General features: G+C 47.7%; 1 long non-coding RNA gene across 2 annotated transcripts; it reads left to right on the top strand.

Annotated features, from left to right (window-relative positions):
* Positions 1-3,801: 3,801 nt before the first annotated feature.
* Positions 3,802-8,831, top strand: LOC142088025 (uncharacterized). 2 transcript variants are annotated; one of them, XR_012675691.1, is made up of 3 exons: positions 3,802-3,855; positions 7,179-7,368; positions 8,412-8,831. It is a non-coding gene; the product is annotated as an uncharacterized LOC142088025 (long non-coding RNA). The 2 variants fall into 2 exon arrangements; XR_012675692.1 differs by lacking the exon at positions 3,802-3,855 and adding an exon at positions 4,745-4,765.
* Positions 8,832-9,206: the final 375 nt, after the last annotated feature.

Raw genomic sequence — 9,206 nt, forward strand, 5'->3', positions numbered from 1 at the left:
GTGGACAGCTCTTTCGATAATGTTTTATGGGGATGAGCTGAGCCATGTGGGAGGTGCTGTTCAGGGGTAGTGAAGCAGATTGAATCTCAAAGGCATTAAGGCTTGTATGTGTACGGCTTAATGTTTGATTTATAAAATTTGTTTAACGGCAGGAAGTATAGTTGGAATCTAGATGGTATGCTTACATGGACAGAAGTCCTCTGCAATTGCTAGGCTATCGCTCTGCGTCCGGGTGACTCATTCAATATCATTTTTGCAGATGCAGAGGAACGAGCGGAGCACTAGAAGCAGGAGGGTTGGTGCGTGGTATTAGAGGGAAGATGTGACTGGTGGCTATAGGACTACGTTATGGTATTTCTGTTTTTTAATTTGAAGGGGCAAAGGGAGGAGCAATATGGGATATGGGCACCGGAGCTGACTCGGCCAAGGTGAGTGGTGATTGGCGGGCTGAAGTAGCGGTTATGTTTCAGGTGGTGTATTGCTGGTGAAGTTGTAAGCAACCCTTGTTGTTTGTGTTTTCCAGGTGGTGCGCAAGCTTCAATGTGGCAACCCAAAATGACGGAGGCTGGACAGCTGAGTGGCCGAGGTCAATGAGAGGGTGATAGGAGTCACTGTGGGCAGGCTGCAGTTTTGGGCAGTATCTCTGCATGTGCTTTTTCGCTTGGGTTTTTGCAGGCGCCGCACGCAGGCTCGAAGGGGCGACGCTGCCGCGTGCTGACGAAGGGGTCTGAGAAGGCGAGGCGGTTGTGGGCCGGGTTGGCGTCTAATAGCGAAGTATTACATGGCAACGCAGTGAAGTGTTTCTCTGTGTGATCTTGCAGGCGCTGTGCGGGCCGCCTTTGGAATTGGATGAGCGTTTGAGGTGAGCTGGGTAGCAGAGAGGAGGAGCATGGGACTGGTGATTTCTCACAAATGCAATGTTAACCTTGTGTGTCTTTGGTATCTTACGTGCCACGAGTAATGGTGGCCGCAGCGTCCGACTCTGGAATTGGCGTGGAGCAGGCAAGTTCAATGCCACGGTTCTTGTGAGGTTGAGGGTGTTGTGGAAGAGAGCGGTGTCTACTGTCATGATGCTTGCTGCTGGCATGCTGTTTTGTAGTTGGTTTTTTTTTTCAGATACTGAGGAGGAACCCGGTGACTGCAGGAAAATATCAGCTAGCCAATGTGTGTTTTGTCAAGGATGGATTCAGACCCCCGGCCCTCTCAAAGCTAAGTTGAGGGACGATGGCTGGGGAGGGGGCAAGGAGACAAGGTTGGCAACTGTAGGGAGGTGCATTTAAAGTTTATGTAGGGCAAAGGGCTGTCCAGGAACAGTCCCCCTTGGGCATTAAAGGGAGCTGTCTACTCTTCACTATGATGCTGGGCAGGGCAGTTCCAGCCTGTGTCTGTTGTTGTGTAGTTTGTGTGGTCTGTCTTCTGTGTCTTAGGCCTTCCTCAGGTCTTGATGTCCTCATGGCTGTTGGCGCTTGAGGGGCACAGGACAGAAGTCCTCTGCAATTGTTAGGCTATTGCTCTGCATCCGGGTGACTCATTCAATATCATTTTTGCAGATGCAGAGGAACGAGCGGAGCACTAGTAGCAGGAGGGTTGGTGCGTGGTATTAGAGGGAAGATGTGACTGGTGGCTATAGGACTACGTTATGGTATTTCTGTTTTTTAATTTGAAGGGGCAAAGGGAGGAGCAATATGGGATATGGGCACCGGAGCTGACTCGGCCAAGGTGAGTGGTGATTGGCGGGCTGAAGTAGCGGTTATGTTTCAGGTGGTGTATTGCTGGTGAAGTTGTAAGCAACCCTTGTTGTTTGTGTTTTCCAGGTGGTGCGCAAGCTTCAATGTGGCAACCCAAAATGACGGAGGCTGGACAGCTGAGTGGCCGAGGTCAATGAGAGGGTGATAGGAGTCACTGTGGGCAGGCTGCAGTTTTGGGCAGTATCTCTGCATGTGCTTTTTCGCTTGGGTTTTTGCAGGCGCCGCACGCAGGCTCGAAGGGGCGACGCTGCCGCATGCTGACGAAGGGGTCTGAGAAGGTGAGGCGGTCGTGGGCCGGGTTGGCGTCTAATAGCGAAGTATTACATGGCAACGTAGTGAAGTGTTTCTCTGTGATCTTGCAGGTGCTGAGTGGGCCGCCTTTGGAATTGGATGAGCGTTTGAGATGAGCTGGGTAGTAGAGAGGAGGAGCATGGGGCGGGGAGTTTCTCACAAGTGCAACGGTAATTTTGTGTCTCTTGGTATCCTAGGCATCAGAAGCGTTGACAGCCACAGCGTCCGAGTCTGGAATCGGCGTGGAGCAGTTGAGTGGAATGCAACGGTGTGTTTGACTGATGTGATGCTGACTGGCGGCACTGTTGTGCATGCATTGTTTGTTTTTTTTGCAGATGGTGAAGAGGAACCTGGTGACTGCAGGAATTACCCAGTGGGCTGATTGTGGTTTTTCTTGTAGAGGATGGATTCAGACTCCCGACCCTCTCAAAGCTAAGTTGAGGCATTGGTGCTGGAGATGGGTCGAGGGAGGGAGGGGACCACGTTGGCAATTGCATGAAGGGGTTTTAAAGACAGTGTAGGGTAGGGGCTGTCCAGGGACAGTCCCCCTTGGGCAGTTAAAGGGAGCTGGTTACTCTTCAGTGTGATGCTAGTGTGTGCCGGGCAGGGCAGTTCCAGCCTGTGTCTGTTGTGTAGTTTGTGTGGTCTGTCTTCTGTGTCTTAGGCCTTCCTCAGGTCTCGATGTCCTCTTTGTGCTCGAGGAGCACAGCATGCACCTCGGGTGCCATCCCTGGGATCTTGACTGTCTGTACTCATTGGTGTAGCACCCATTGGACGCTGCTTCTTTTGTGTTACAAGCTTAAAGTGTGGATTGGTCCTGCGTCTCAGAACTCCAGATGGTCATCTCTTGCGGCATCCTTCTTGGCTGCAGGAGCAGCTCTGCTCTCTAGCCGACCATTTTCACGGACTGGGATTGTTTCCCTGCATCCTTATGTTCTTAGGTCTTGAGGCCAGGCTTCTTGTGCATCCATCCTCTCAGTTTTGAGAGTATCTTCTTGTCACGGGGCATGATGTTCTACTCTCTTTCTGGGGTTGCCACAGAGCCTCCTCACGTCACTGTCATCGTCCCATGCGTCTTCTTGCCTGAACGGTGTCTTCCGTTTGGGTGTCATCATTCTTGCCGAGAGTTTTCTCTCCTCTTTGAGGCGCGTTGTTTGTAGGGTTCTGTATAGGGTTGGTCTGTGCGTGTGTGTGTGTGGCTTGGAGCTGCCCTGCCTGGAGGTGTAGAGTCAGGGGGAGGTGGAATAAGCCATAAGAGTGTATGGTTAATATGTTGATGTGCCTACACTGTTGAGGCAACAGTTGTACAGTCATCTCAGATTGAGTAGCCATCAGCAGGTTGTGTGGACAGCTCTTTCAATGGTGTTTTATGGGGAGGAGCAGAGCTGTGTGGGAGGGGCTGATCAGGTCTGTTGAAGCAGATTGATTCTTAAATGGAAAGAAGACTTCTGGAATTGTTAAGCTATTGCTCTGCAACTGAGTGGCTTGTTTGATATTATTTTTTTTGCAGATGCATAGGGATGAGCCACGCACCAAAGAATGACAGAGGAGGCAAGTGTAGCACCGTAAGAAGGTTGTGGTAAGGTTGCTTTCCATAATGTTTGAGAAGTTGTGGAGATTGGGTGATGTCCCAGAAGACTGGAAGAAGGCTAATGTCACCCTATCTACAAGAAGGGCATAAAGGAGCATCCAGGAAATTGTAGGCCCATCAGTCATACTTAAGTCCCTGGGAAAGCTGTGCAATGAATCTTCCTGTGTGATATCACAAGTCAAATGAAGCACATGATTGGGAAGAGCCAGCATGGATTCACCAAGGGTAAATCATGCATGACAAACCTGATCGCCTTCTATGACAAAGTAACCTGCTTGGTTGATGTGGGGCGAGCGGTGGACATGGTCTACCTGGATTTCTGCAAGGCTTTTGATATGATTTCCCACAGCCCCCTCCTAGAGAAACTGATGCGTTAGTCTAGAGAAGCTGTTCAGTGGGTGGAGAACTTGCTGACAGGCTACCCCCAGAGGGTGGTTGTAAATAGCTCCTTTTCAAATGGGCAACCTGTCGCAAGTGGGGTCCCCCCAGGGATTGATATTGGGCCCAGCACTGTTAAATATCTTCATAAGTGATGTGGATGATGGGATCGAGTGTACCCTGATGAAGCTTGATGTGATACCAAACTGAGTGGGGAAGCGGACACTTTGGATGAGAGAGCCACTCTGCAGGAAGACCTGCTGGATAGGCTGGAAGAATGGGCTAATGAGAACCTTATGAAGTTCAATGAAGTCAAAAGTTAGGTCTTGCACCTGGGAAAACATATCCAGGAGTGCAGTACAGGCTGGGATCTATCCAGCTGGGGAGCAGCTGTGGCAAAGGGACCCGGGGGTCCTGGTGCAGAACAAGCTCAATCTGAGCAAACCGCATGCTGCTGCAGCAAAGAAGGCCAACATCATGTTGGATTGCATCAACAAGGGTATTGCCAGCAGAGATATAGAAGTCGTCATCCCACTCTACTCAGCGCTTGCCAGGTCACACCTAGAATACTGTGTTAGGTGTTGGTCCCCACTCTACAAAAAAAGATGTGAACAGGCTGGAGAGGGCCCAGAGAAGGGCCACAAAGATGATCAAAAGACTGGGAACCCTGATGCATGAGGAAAAGCTGAGAGAACTGTGTTTGTGTACCCTTGAGAAAAGAAGGCTTAGGGGAGACCTCATCACCATGTTCCAGTAGGTAAATTGTGGTTACAAAGATGATGGAGACTCCCCTTTTACAAGGAGTCACATAAAAAAGATGAGGGGTAATGGGTGCAAGTTACTCTTGGGGAGATTCTAATTGGACACAAGAGGAAAACTTTTCACAATAAGAAGAATCAGCCATTGGGATAATATCCCCAGGGAAGCGGCAGATTCCTCAACATCGGACACTTGTAAGATTTGGCCAGACAGGGTGCTGGGCCATTTTGTCTAGACTGTGTTTTTGCCAAGAAAGGTTGGACCAGATAATCCTTGAGGTCCCTTGCAACTTGGTATTCTGTGATTAAAGTGGGTCAGCCTGTGGTGTTGGAGGGAAGGTGAGTCTTGTCGGCTATACGACTGCATAATGTTGTGGGTTTTTTTTTCCCAGAGAGACAAGTGGGATATGGGCACCGGAGTTGACTTGGGCAAGGTGAGCAATGACTAGTGGGCTGAAGTAGCAGTTATTTTTCAGGTGGTGTATTGTCAGTGAAGTTATAAGCATTACCTGTTGTTTGGGCTTCCCAAGTGGTACACAAGCTTCAACGCAGCAGCCCCAAATGACGGAGGCTGGATGCGCAGGTAAAGGCCAAGGTAAAAGAGGGGGAGATGAGAATTGCTGCAGGCAGACTGTGCTTTTAGCTTGGGTTTTTCCACACGCTGCAGGTAGCCTCAGAGGGGTGTAGCTGCCCACTGAGGAGCGGTCCGGGAAGGTGAGGAGGTTGTTGGCTGAGTCTCCATTTAATAGCTAAGTATTAAATGACATCTTGGTTAACCATTTATCTTTTGGTTTTGCGGGAGCTGTGCTGGCTGCCTTTTGAATTGGATGAGCATTTGAGGTGAGCTGGGGTAGTAGAGAGGAGGAGCGTGGGGCTGGTGATTTCTCCCAAGCGCAATGGTAACTTTGTGTCTCTTGACATCTTGGGTGCCACAAGTGACAGTTGCAGCATCTGACTTTGGAATCAGTGTGGAGAGCACTATGGTGCTTTTGAGGAGGAGGCTAGTGTGATGCTGAATACCAGCACTGTTTTGTGGTTTGGTTTTTTTTTTGGTGTGGGTGTAGTGGTTTGTTTTTTTTGCAGATAAAGAGGAACTGGGTGAGTGCAGCAACATCCCAGTTAGTGTTTTGGGTTTTGTGGTTTTTTGTTTTTAGGATGGATTCAGATCCCTGGCCTTCTGAAAACTAAGTTGAGGGAACAAGGTTGGGAATTGCAGGAATGTGTTATGAAGTTAGAGTAGGGGAGAGGACTGTCCAGGAACAGTCCCTTTTGGGAAGGTGTAAAGGGAGTGGGTTATTCTTTAGCATGATGCTAGCGTGTGCCGGGCTCGGCAGTTCCAGCCTGTGTCTGTGGTGTTGTGTAGTTTCTGTAGACTCTCTTCTGTGTCTTATACAATAGCTTTCTCAGGTCTTGAGGTCTCCATAGCTCTTCATGATCAGCAGGCACCTCAGTAGCCCTCCTGATGGTCTCAAATGCATTGCCTCATTAGCATAGTGCCTGTTGAGCCCTTCTTAGCTTGCTATTGTAGCTTCAAGCATGGACATGCCTGGTAAGCGTTGCATCGTAGATGTTTCTGAGGGGTCATCTCTTGCGGTGGCGAGCCAGGTGGTGCCAGCAGCTCTGCTCTCAGGAGTTCTGTTTCCACAGTTGCCTTTAGAGGTTTCACCCCTGTGTCCTTAATGGTCCTAAAGCCTGGCTTCTCACGCATCCATCGTTCTGGGTTTGATGGTAGTTTTCTCTCACGGGCCATGGCAGTTGCCTCTCTTTCCCAGGGGTGCTATAGAGCATTTGTGCCATTGTGGCACTGTAGGGCTTCTGTGCTGGAGGCGTTTTCCCTACGGGAGTCATTCTCGCTTGTGGTTTTCTCGTGTCTCATGGTCACATTGTTTGTGGCGTCTGCGTGTGGTCTCTGTCTGCGTGTTAGGGTTGAAGCTGTGCTGCCTGGGAGTGTAGCAATATTAAAGACAGGGGAAGCATAGCTTTATATGGTTATATGTTGATCTGGCCAGATTCTTTAAGCAAAGGCTGTACAGTCCATCTCTGGGCAAGTAGCTCTAGAGAGCTGCCACAGTTACTTTCATTGTGTTTTGTGGGTGCTAGAGGCTGTGCTCTGGCCTTTTGGGAGTGGCAGTTTGCAAGGTAGTCGAGTGGGTTGAAACTTGAATTTGCCTTAACTTGTCTATGTGGGGCTTAATATCTGGTGTGTTTTTTTTCCATCTGCAGTTAGAAGGCATATGCAAAAACAAGACAGGCTTTTAGTCTTCTCAAGCTATTGGTCAGCATCTAGGTGACTTGCTTTACATGGTTTGATTAGCACAGTCTGTTTGGGTGGAGGTTGTCTGGGCTGGTTTTTTGTATAGCCAGTAGGTATTGCTAACCAGGGTGTATAGTCCCTTTTGTAGTTTTTTGCAGGTGCCCCAGGATGATTTGGATCCCTGGAGAAAATTCTCAAGCGTGTCTTGCCAGAGTGTCCAAATCGAAGTGAAGAAAAATCAAAGTGAAGAAGGAGCAGGCCCGGTGAATGTAGTGAAGCATCTTCCCTGGCTTGCTCTTAAGAAGGCTGAAACTTTGGAGTCACACGGAATGGCAACGTTGCTTTGAGGTGTGTGGTGAGACAGTTCCAGGGATGGGTCTAGAATGGGGGCAATATGACATCGTGGCAGGTGGGTGGTGAAACAATGGTGTTATGAGTGAGGGGTTGGAGCAAGTGGTTGTTGAATGAGTGTTAGTTTTTGAATGTGCCTAACCTTGTATGTGTGAAGTTTTTTATTGCAGGTTGTATTTAATGTTGAGAGTAACTTTTTTTAATTATAATAAAAAAAACCCCAGCTGGGGGATTTCTTTTTTTTCCCCCTGGCTGAGTTTTTTCCCTTGGTCCCGGCCACTCTGCGAGGTGATGTTCATCGCCAACGTTTGGGCAGAGGTCAGGCTTGGGCCGGGGTTTTTGCAGGCAGGGTGATTTTTGAGGCCTCTGGGAATGCTGTTCCCGGTGAGCAGCGCAGACATGGGGTGATGTCCCGTTGTGGCAGGCTGGTCGCAGAATGGATCGGCGAGAGTGAGGGGTAGCTTGTGTGGTGGCTGAATGAGTGGTGTGTTTTGAATGTATAAACCTTGTTTGATTATGTGGTGTTTTTTTATGTTTCTCTGCAGGTTGTGTGTGGAGTTGAGATTTTTTTTTTTGTTCAGAGAGTTACAAAAAAATATAATAAAACCTAGACAGGGGATTTCCCCCCCCCCCGGCTGGGGGTGTGTGTGTTGGGTGTGTGTGCTGTATTCTCCCCCCACCCTGATCCCAGAAACACTGTAAGGGAGTTCATTGCCAATGTTTGGGTGGAGGTTGGGCTTGGGCTGAAGTTTTTGCAAGGAGGATGGTTTTTCTAGGCCTCTGGGAACACCAGTCCTGGGGAGCGCTGTCCTGGAATGTGGCATTTGCCTGTCATTGTATGTTGTGTAGGGAATGGTCATGGGAAGATGATTGATGATCATGCAGTTGAAGGGTGTGGGGAATCAGTGTTGAAGAGGACCAGCTTGTGAAGCAGGTGGGCTAAACTTTATTGTTTAGTGTTAGGATTGTAAATTCTTTTGAGGGGCTTTGTAGTTTCTAATGTAATGACGCTTTATGATTTTTTTTGTTTTTGTGTGCAGGCATGGAAGTAGGGGGCCCATTGAGATGAGTAGAGCGGGGTCACTTTCTGCCTAGGAATACAAATTGTGGAGATGATGTCACCTCGAAGAGGCAAACTTAGAAATATAAAGCAATAGACTGAGAATGTAGTGGGAGGGAGAAACGTGGAAAAGACTACTAGCTAGAGAATCACAGGTACTAAATACTTGCGCTGACTCTAAAGGTAATGATGAATTTTTGAGGTCAAATGCATTTTCAAAAATAATGAGTGAGAAGTGATTAAATGTAATTTGTAGGAAGTATTTGATCAACTTGAGAGTAATTTTTGTCTCTAGTAAAAGTATATTGTAGAATTAAAATGTAAAAAATGATATGGGAAAACTTACTGGAAATAGCAATGGACCAATTTAAACATAAAAATTAGTAAAAAAAAAATAACAGGCAGTAATGTATCCCTATTGGAATCGCAGTAAAAACTGAAATAACAAATGAAAGTACAAAACTAAGTGGGTGTTGTTAATACCTATGGTTAAAGATTGCCAATTGGAGGGTGCTGTGGTGGAGAATTGTTATAGGTATTGACAGCTCTTGCTTGAGGACTATTGTGGCAATAATGTTTGTATGTGATAATTTAAGTGAGAATTAGTCATTAGAGGGAGAGTTGTCATTACCTATAGATAAATGTAGCTCTTGACAGGTTAAAAGAAAGCATGTGCATTACCGGCTCCTAAGTATATTTAAACTATCTGTAATTGTGTAAAGGTTTTGTAATTACTTTGAGTAGTTTTGAAGAAATGTAGAATACTACTTGGGCA

This window comes from Calonectris borealis, chromosome 14 (assembly GCF_964195595.1).
Source record: "Calonectris borealis chromosome 14, bCalBor7.hap1.2, whole genome shotgun sequence".
Lineage (NCBI taxonomy): Eukaryota > Metazoa > Chordata > Aves > Procellariiformes > Procellariidae > Calonectris > Calonectris borealis.